The sequence below is a fragment of the Lolium rigidum genome, chromosome 7 (assembly GCF_022539505.1).
Source record: "Lolium rigidum isolate FL_2022 chromosome 7, APGP_CSIRO_Lrig_0.1, whole genome shotgun sequence".
NCBI classification, from domain to species: domain Eukaryota; kingdom Viridiplantae; phylum Streptophyta; class Magnoliopsida; order Poales; family Poaceae; genus Lolium; species Lolium rigidum.
In genome coordinates this window covers 264,641,135-264,650,379 of record NC_061514.1, presented here as the reverse complement: position 1 = coordinate 264,650,379, position 9,245 = coordinate 264,641,135, and the positions used below count along the sequence as shown (strand labels likewise).

The 9,245-nt window shown below is 46.4% G+C and overlaps 2 pseudogenes; one reads left to right on the top strand and one right to left on the bottom strand.

Annotated features, from left to right (window-relative positions):
- Positions 1-4,698, top strand: part of LOC124672718 — a 14,430-nt pseudogene extending 9,732 nt beyond the window's left edge.
- Positions 4,699-6,038: 1,340 nt separating this feature from the next.
- On the bottom strand, positions 6,039-7,927 carry LOC124672717 (annotated as a pseudogene).
- Positions 7,928-9,245: the final 1,318 nt, after the last annotated feature.

Here is a 9,245-nt window from a genome sequence, read left to right as displayed (position 1 = left end):
GACAACTTGACCCTTGCAAACATGTCATCGACGTGTCCGTTTGGGTCACAAGTCGAGTTTGGTGTCGCTAGCAAGCTGTAGCAACCGGCGTTTGCATCTATATCTTATGGTAAGCTACGGCTGCCTCGCTCGAAAGCTGCTCATCCTACCACGACAAGTTCTTTGCCTATGGCTGTAGGCATTGAGTTCGCCAAGCTGGCTGGTATCCTTGGGCCATGATGAGCCTCTGGAGAGATAACGGTTGTGGGAAGAAAGCAGTGGTTTTGATCTTTGTTGCAGTCAACAAATCCGCTAGCATGTGTGGTAGCTGCCCAATCAAGGATCCAGCTCCAGTTCTTCACTAAGGGGTAGCGACAGTGGCAGAGCTTCAAAGAAATAGCTGGGCGGGCCAACTAATGGATAGCACATTTTATTGACAAGCAATTTTTGGAGAAAATAGAGTGAAACATTGGAACCGGCGAGTTCTGGCTCTTAGATGCATATGCTCTGCGTTTTAAACACCTTTTGAAATGTCAAAAATTCCAAAAAAATATTGGCGCTTACATTTCTGCATTATTGGCGCACAAAGTCGTTTCACAACAAAACGACTTTTCGTGGCTCTGTAGGAAGAAACAATATTCGGTGCTAAAATAAGGCCTTTTACATTTCTGCATTATTGGCGCACAAAGTCGTTTCACAACAAATCGACTTTTCGTGGCTCTGTAGAAAGAAACAATCTTCTGTGCTAAAATAAGGCCTTCACGAGACATTTTTTTCTTTTTAGACGGACCAACAAATATCGTTTTTTCATGAAAATTTATGTGAGCATATAGAATGTGGAGCTGGAAGCGCAATTTTTTTTTGGAATTTTTTAACAATTTAAAATGTGTTCTTTTGGTAAATGCAAAGTAAATTTCTGTAAAATATTAATTTTCCCATCAAATAACTAACTAAGAATTTGAAAGAAGAAAAAAAATCGTTCTAGCCAAGATTAATGATCTCCTAAATTGACTAACCGCTAGCTTTTTTTTTAGAATTGACTAACAAAGCTAGCTACGTAGCTTTTAGATATGAACGACAATAATTTTATCAGAGAAAAACAAACAAGCAGTGAAAGCAACATGGGCTTTGTTCTGAGTACCTAGGAGCTCTCGGTGCTTGCTGCGAGGTTGCTGGCCTGCTTGCTCGTCTGCTACTGCCAATGAACTGGACCACTGATTATGCTTAGATATAGATATTTTTGCACAAATGCTGGGCATGCCACGGCCCGGTTCGGTCCCTGAGTAGCTCCGCCAGTGGGTAGCGATGGATGGCTGTCCCTATTGGGCATCGATGAATCTATCTGTAGTGGCAGAACAGCTGATAGGGCTCTGCTGGTCCCGCTGCTACCATGGGAAGCTGAACCAAGACAGACGAGGAGCTCGGTGAGTAGTCAGCCATGGTTCGAGGTGGACGTTTTGCCACCCTTGCCGAAGCAAGTAGGTTAACCGGTTACTGGCAACTCTGGTGCTGCCACATGCTTGTGAGCCACCCAAAGTGACCAACACTGCACAGGTGGCAGTAACATAGGGCCTATGACATCGTCGCGGCAATGACTCATAGGTGCTCTAGAACTACAGCTCAGACCAGTGGTGGCAACATAGTGCACCTCTGACCAAGGTTGATGAGTGGCAGCCTTGAACTAAGAGACCTAGCGCTCTGGCAAATGGGCCGATGCGCTTTCCTTTATGCGACCCTAGCTCTTCCGAATCGGGATATCCCTTGCCACAGAATGTAAGCAAACCTGTTCTGTTGTGCAATGTTATCCTTGACCCACTGGTGCTATGTGCCTGTTTTTGCAACAGCTGGGCAAAGAGCCGAGTATGTCACTTAACCGGTTGAAAGTGTAATTTACTCTTGAATTTGTGACTTCTCTTTTTATTTTTACTCTCCAAACTTCAGTTCTTTTGTGATATAAATTTGTTCTGTATTACCTCAAATATAGTCTTTCCTTGAAAAGACTTGTGCAACACAGGACACACTACAAATGCTATAACTATGGTTCCATCACTGCAGATTCATCAGGACGATCTCAAACAAAATGTCCTACTTCAGTTGCTTGCTCTTGTTGCCAAGCAACCAGCTTTTCACCAATTACGTTCGGTTGAACAACTTGGCTATATAGCACTGCTTAGACAGAGGTATGGTGTCCTTAGTCTAATAATGTACTATGCTCGTTGCTTTGGTTTTGGAGATAAATGTTTTATTCTAGTTGCCACACAATTCTGTCTACCCAGAAATGATTCGGGAGTCCGGGGGTTGCAGTTTATAATCCAGTCAACTGTGAAGGTACACATATCTTCTCGTCATAATTCCTTTCATGTAGCTATTGTCCTCTGCTAATAAATTTGCTTGACAGGATCCATTCAATCTAGATGCCAGGGTTGAAGCTTTCCTCAAGATGTTTGAAGTCACTCTGCACCAAATGCCTGATGCAGAGTTCAAGGTTAGATGAACCCTGGCATTAGTACTCATTGATTTCTGTTACAGCATGCTGTAGCTTTATTTGATTGGTCTATACATTTATCTTAAACATCATATGGTCCAACCTGCAGAGTAATGTCAATGCTCTCATTGACATGAAACTGGAGAAATACAAGAATATAAGGGAGGAATCAGCATTCTTTTGGGGGAGATTTCTGAAGGAACACTGAAATTTGATAGAAAGGAAGCAGAGGTATGTCGTATTTGTTCGAGGAAAAGTTCTACTTTACCCTTGCTGTTTTATGCAACAACAACATATAACCCTCTGAATTATGAAAGAAGGTAATCAGTCCTCTTAAGTATTGAAACTGTTGAAATAAACCCCCGGTCCTTTAGGCCTTGTTTGGCCGGCCGGATTTAAAGTGGATTTCCATGTATTTTCCCAGTGTAAACTAATACTCCCAAAAACACTTCAGTAACCGTTTGGCAGCCTGGTTTTAGTTGGGCTGAAACCCAGCAAACCCCAGAAATCACGTCGGGTAGAGGTGAATTGGAAACACTTGGGTTACCTCGCGTTTTTTACTCGTCTCAAATCGGCATGGCTCTGTGCATGTTTTCTCCGCCTTTTCTCTTCCTCTCTCTCTCTCTTGCCCGATTTATTTCCTGCGCCTGCAGCCGCCCCGACCGCTCGCCGGCGTTTGTCCCCATCCCAGCCTCGCCGTTCGCAAGAACAGTGACGACAAGGTTTTTTGCGTGCCTGCCTGGGACTCGTTAGGCCGAGGCCGCCGTGCGAGCTCTGGCACCACGCCGACCGCCGCTTCATCACGTTTCGGCGGGGTCACCCAAAAGGAAACAGCACGGAGATCGCCGTGCAACACCTCTACGCTCCGCATCTGAGGAGCTCACCTCTACGATCCGCATCTGAGGAGCTCGTCAAGATCAAGGTCGAACCTTTTCTCTCTACTCTCGCCAAATCGCTTGCTATGTACTCCAGTCTCCCACAGAACCGAAATCGCTGGTTGGTTTTCTCTCGAAGATGCAAAGAGCACCACGGCATAAAGACACAAAGTGCTCCCGGCTCCAACCTGGCTGGTTAATTTTTTTCGCCTCGCGATTGTATGAGAGTTGGTATAGCAGTGGTTGATATTGTAAGTGGTTCTAGAATTATTCCTTCCTTCCAAACAGATAAATCAATGGAGAGTATTAAGGGAAAGGGGATTATGGTGTAACAAAGTGTTTTGGGTGACAGGAGTGTTTTCACCAAATCCACTTGAAAATATACTCTCAAATACTCACTGATACCCTCTTACCAAACGAGGCCTTAGAGATTAGGAGCATGGAAGGAGAGCATTATTGCTAGCTTACTGGAGCTTGACAGAGGTTAAGGAGGGGGATGGCAAAAATGAAAAGGCCTGGGCGATGCGATTCAAATGGTCGTGGTGTGGCACACCGGCATCCAAGACAGGCGGTGTGGCAAGTTGGCCGTGGAAACATGCCGTGGAGGAAGACTGACAAATGGCATACTGCGCAACCTTTCATACCATGTGTGTCAAACCACCCTGTGAAACAGCTTAGGATATAGTGGACTGATGGGGTATTTTGACCAATTTGCAAACGTTACGGGGCTGGTCACCTTGTTTTGACGTACAGGGGGTCATGTTGTGGCGCAGCCAAACCTTAGGGGGTCAAGTAGACCTTTTTTTCCTTTCTTCAGTGCGTGCTTTGGAGTGTCTTTTTTTAACGCTTTGATCTTTCTGCAATTGCAGGTTGCTGCGCTGCGGGAGCTTAAGAAGGAAGAGCTCATAGAGTTCTTCGATAATCATGTCAAGGTTGGCGCACCAGAAAAGAAGATCCTTAGCATACAAGTCTACGGTTGTCTTCATTCCTCCGATTACGAAAAGATACTTCATGATGCTCCACCACCTCATTGGCATGGAATAACTGATATATTCAGCTTCAGGAGGTCGAGACCTTTATATGGTTCATTCAAAGGAGGTGCTGGCCAAATGAAACTATAGGACAACTTTGTTTGGAGTCATCTTTACATGTAACTTGTAATTTTCCTAAAGAAAATATTCAGTGGGAGAAATGTTGTTGCCTTTGGCTAGCGTGAATACATTTCATAACAACTCTAGCAATGTCAATTTGACATTTTATAGTTAATTTTTTTTTCTATACTGATGGTGAAACCAAAGTGTTTGAACGACATAATTTTGAAAACTGTTTATATCATGAATCAGAGGTTCTAGTTAGCAACCCGTCAAGTACAAGTCAGAAGTACTTCTTCTGGTCCGATTAAATTGACGTGAAGGGTAGGCAGCGCGAAGTATATGTACGTGGAGTCCCGTGGCGATTATCCCTGGATCTGCTAATGTAATATTACCTCTGTTCTAAAATATAAGCCTTTTTTCAGAAAAAATAATACTACCTCCACTTCAATGAACTTCAATGAATAAGTACTTTTTCTAAAAGTTAAACTGACTATGTGCCTGCTGGTCTCGGTGGCGAGCCACGCAAGGTTAGTTCGCTAGTGGTTGCGGTGGAAAATTCTGATCTGGTCACTTGGTGGACCTCGAGACAAAGCCGCAAGGGCATTGCACAGCGGGATCTTTGGACTACGATTATTTTGGTCTTCTAGTTCATTTGGAGGTACATGAACGATGTGGTCTTCAATGCTGCTAACCCGACCATCTTGGTGATCAAGGAGGAGTTTACTTTTTTTGAAGAAGATCAAGGAGGAGTTCGAGCGGTGACGTCTAGCTAGGCTTTTTCGTACTGATAGCTTTGGCTTTCCGGAACCGGTGGAGTTGTGGTGGTGGTTAGGAGAGTAGGCTTAGTGTCGGGAGCTGTCGCCCCATGTCGGCATCATGAACTTGCCGCTTGCGGCGTCGCCTCGGGCTTCTTTGCCCTTTTTTCTATATATCTAATACACCTTTCAGAGTGTATTCTCGATTTTTTTAAAGCTATATAGAGTTTTCGTTGATCAAGTTTATAGAAAAAAGACTAGCATGTACAATACAAAATCAATACCGTTAGATACATCATGAAATATATTTTTCAATGATGTCTATATAATTTTATAGTTGTTGATTGTTTTTCATACAAATTTGATCAAACTGTACATAACTTTGCGAAAATTCCACCGATCTATTAATAATCATCAATAATAGAAAATGTACTTAACTTGACTTTTTAATAAATATATAAGCCTTATTCATTAGATTGAGGTAGTACTAAACCACATTGCTCGAAACAATACACTGCTAGATGTAACTGACGAGATGATAAGTGATTAGAATTTACCCATTTTAATCTCTTAAGCGCTTACACGCCTCACAATTTATGCTGTTTTCTTTATAGAATACATGTCCTTAAAGAGGGTATCATATTTATAGAATATATATACGGAGTATAAGAAAATCCATGACGGAATGGCTACACCAGTACACCACCCCACACCAGAGCTACATAAATCTTAATAAATGTGCATCACGCCTTGCGGAAGGAAACAAATAAAAAACAAGATCTGGAAACAAGCTGCAACCTCATTATTGAGTTTGGAAATGGAGAAATTCTGATATCCAACACCATGATGGTTACGACTTAGGCGGCAGCAGTTTGGGGCTTAAGTGGCGCGTGCTACTCGTCGTCGTCCAAAGTTCGCCCCCACTGGAAGAAAGAACTCCGGCACTGGATGAATCACCGCTCCACGAACCTGCAACGCTCGTCGCGTATGTCGGCACGGGCATCGTCGGAGGGAGAGGAGGCAATGGAGCCTCGAATTGAAGCACGGCTAGCGCTTGCTTGATGGACGGCCGCGCACTGCGGTCCGGGTGCGCGCACCAGAGCCCGACGACTAGCACGCGCTGGATCTGCGTGTCGTCGAAGTCGCCGTCCAGCCTCTTGTGGGTTGCCTCGAGAGTTTCTTCCCGGCTGTAGAGGTCCCAGACCCACTCGAGGAGGGACGACTTTTGATGGATTCGTCTCGGGGCAGCCGCGGCCTTCTGCCGCAGCAGATCTCCAGCAGCACGATGCCGAAGCTGTAGACGTCAGACGGGGTGCTCGCTCTGCCGGTGGCGGCGTACTCCGGGTCCATGTACCCCATGGTCCCTGCTAGAAACGCCGTCTCCAAGCTGCTGCCGTGGTCGAGGAGCTTGGCCAGCCCGAAGTCGCCGAGCTTGGCGCCGAAGGAGGCGTCCAGCATGACGTTGCTGGGCTTCACGTCCCTGTGCACCACGCATTTCTTGCACTGCTCGTGCAGGTAGAGCAGTGCCGAGCCGAGCCCGAGTACAATCTCGTACCTGCTCGGCCACGTCAACGCCTTGCCACTGCCGTAGAGGTGAGCCTCGAGGCTGCCGTTGGGCACCAGCTCGTAGACGAGCAGGAACTCGCCGCTGCGATGACACCAGCCGACCAGCTCGACTAGGTTCCTGTGCCTTAGGCGGCTTATGATGGTGACCTCAGAGACGTACTCCTTCCTCCCTTGCTGGGAGCTCTTGGATATCCTCTTCACGGCGACTTCAAGGCCCGGATCGCTCAAGGACCCCCTATACACCGATCCGAAGCCACCTTCTCCGAGCTTCCCGTCCTCGGAGAAGTGGTTCGTCGCGGCGGCCAGTTCGCCATAGCTAAATCGCCTCGGGCCGGTGCCGCTCTCGAACTCGTCGTCCATGCTGCCGTCTTGCAACTCTAGGTCCTCCATCTGCAGGTCCTCTATCTCATGTTCTTGCTCCACGCTCATCCGCCGGCGCCTCACCAGTACACCCGCGAAGGCGACAGATATTAGCACCAAAACTACAACTGCCCCGGCTACTGGCCAGATGATACGTTTTGATGGTAATGCCTGGACCTTACTGGGTGTCCCCACCTCAGGCACCGGCTTCGTCTCCACCAAAGTGGAGTTGAAAGACCAGGTGAGCACCCGGTGCAGCTCCACGGACCACCCGCTAGCAGCAGAGAAACCGATTGCCACTTCTTCAGGGAGCAAACTCTTGAGGTCAACGGTGCTATTTATCTCGTACCTCATGCCTCCATCTTTCTCGCTGAGCTGTAGGGCGACGGCGAGCAATTTTGTGATGTTGTTGTAGCTCACCAACGCAACCATCGGCTCACTACAATGACTGAGATTGCCATGCGGTAGCACCTCCACCGCGGTCGAGTTTATGGAGTTAACATCGATCCCGATGTGATCGGTGCTCCAGTCCCAACCATTTTGGTACGTGTCGAATTCCACCGCCACAACAACTGAAGTTGCGCCGGTGCTCGTGTTGAACAGACCGAGGAGCCCACCACCATTGTGGAGAGGCATTTTTGACGGGTAAGGGGAGAGGAAGAAGGCGATCCCGTCGCTGGGTGCGTAGTTGGTCTGGTTACCGCTGGGATCGACGGGTACCTTGATGACGAAGGAGAAGCTCGTCGTGAAACTTGTCACCTCGCCGGTGGCCTTGTCCCAGAGGAGCACCGGCTTGCTATACGACGCCCGGCCCACACTGTCGAACCTTCCTTTCACCTTAGGGTCAGGATTCTGGGTGAGCTCGATGAAGCCATCTTGAAAATCACTTTGTTGAGGAAGAGTGGTGGCTCCGTCGGCTGTGATATTGGAACGATCGAAAGTGGTCGGGTCGGAGAAGTTAAAGTTGAACGACAGTGGTCTACAGCGAGGTACCACTACGGGAACCAGTCAAGGTGCCGACGGCCAGATCCTGTGCCGACGGCAAAATATCGGGGCCGTCGGCACAGGACTCGTTCTGGCCAGGTCAGCAGGTCAGCCGTCGGCACAGGTAAACCGTCGGCACATGAAGGTCTGTGCCGACGGCAACCGTCGGCACAGTTTCGACCGTCGGCATAGCCTCTCCGCCGTGACGGCGAGCTAACAACGTCAGGCCTGTGCCGACGGCTTTGCCGTCGGCATATATTTCAGCACTGTGCCGACGGCAAAGCCGTCGGCATAGCTATTTTCCATTTTACGATATTAATCTTAAAAAAATCATAACTAAATCATTATAATTCAGAAAAATACAAATAATATATCAAAATTTTCAGAAAAATAAGTTCTATCTTGGAAAAATATCAAACTTGAAATATTTAAAATGAAAAAGATCTTCATGCCCACCGTTTTGAATATAGTTTGAAACGGGCATAAAATATTCGAAAACGATCCAAACAATGTGAAACCTTCGCGTGGTGTCATATTATGTGTCATAGTTGCAAGGAAAAATATTAAAGTTAGAAAATTGCGAACATCACAAAAAATCCTTCACAAAATGAGCTATCATGTTCGAGGTTTCATGACATTTAGGTCAAACGACCATGTTATGGATAGAATCGCGGCATAGTTTGTGATAATGTGCCCATATTGTGCACACATGTGCATCTTGGGATGTCTTACGATATTGCGGGAGGAAGTTTTCCATTTTATCGCACGAAAAAACCATTTTCCATTTTTGAGGTGCCGAAAGCGGGTGTTTTGTGAAGCAACCACCAAATTAAAGATTGATATTGGTACCAACACATTTTTAAAAAATACTAGACCAACTAAGATGCAAAATTTCTCAACCGGTGTATCCGAAACCTTTCTGTCCACCCCTCATGAAAAAGACAAATTCTGCCGAATCGGCGAGGAGGCCGACCAGATTTGAACTACAGGTACATGATATATTGCTCAAGATTTTTTGTAAAAATCATTTTTAGATTCACAACATGCTATTTCATCAGATATCCAGTGCAAGTTTGGCGAGCCTCAGGCCCGAGCAAAGGATCTTCTTGCCCGCCGTTTTGAATATAGTTTGAAACGGGCATAAAAA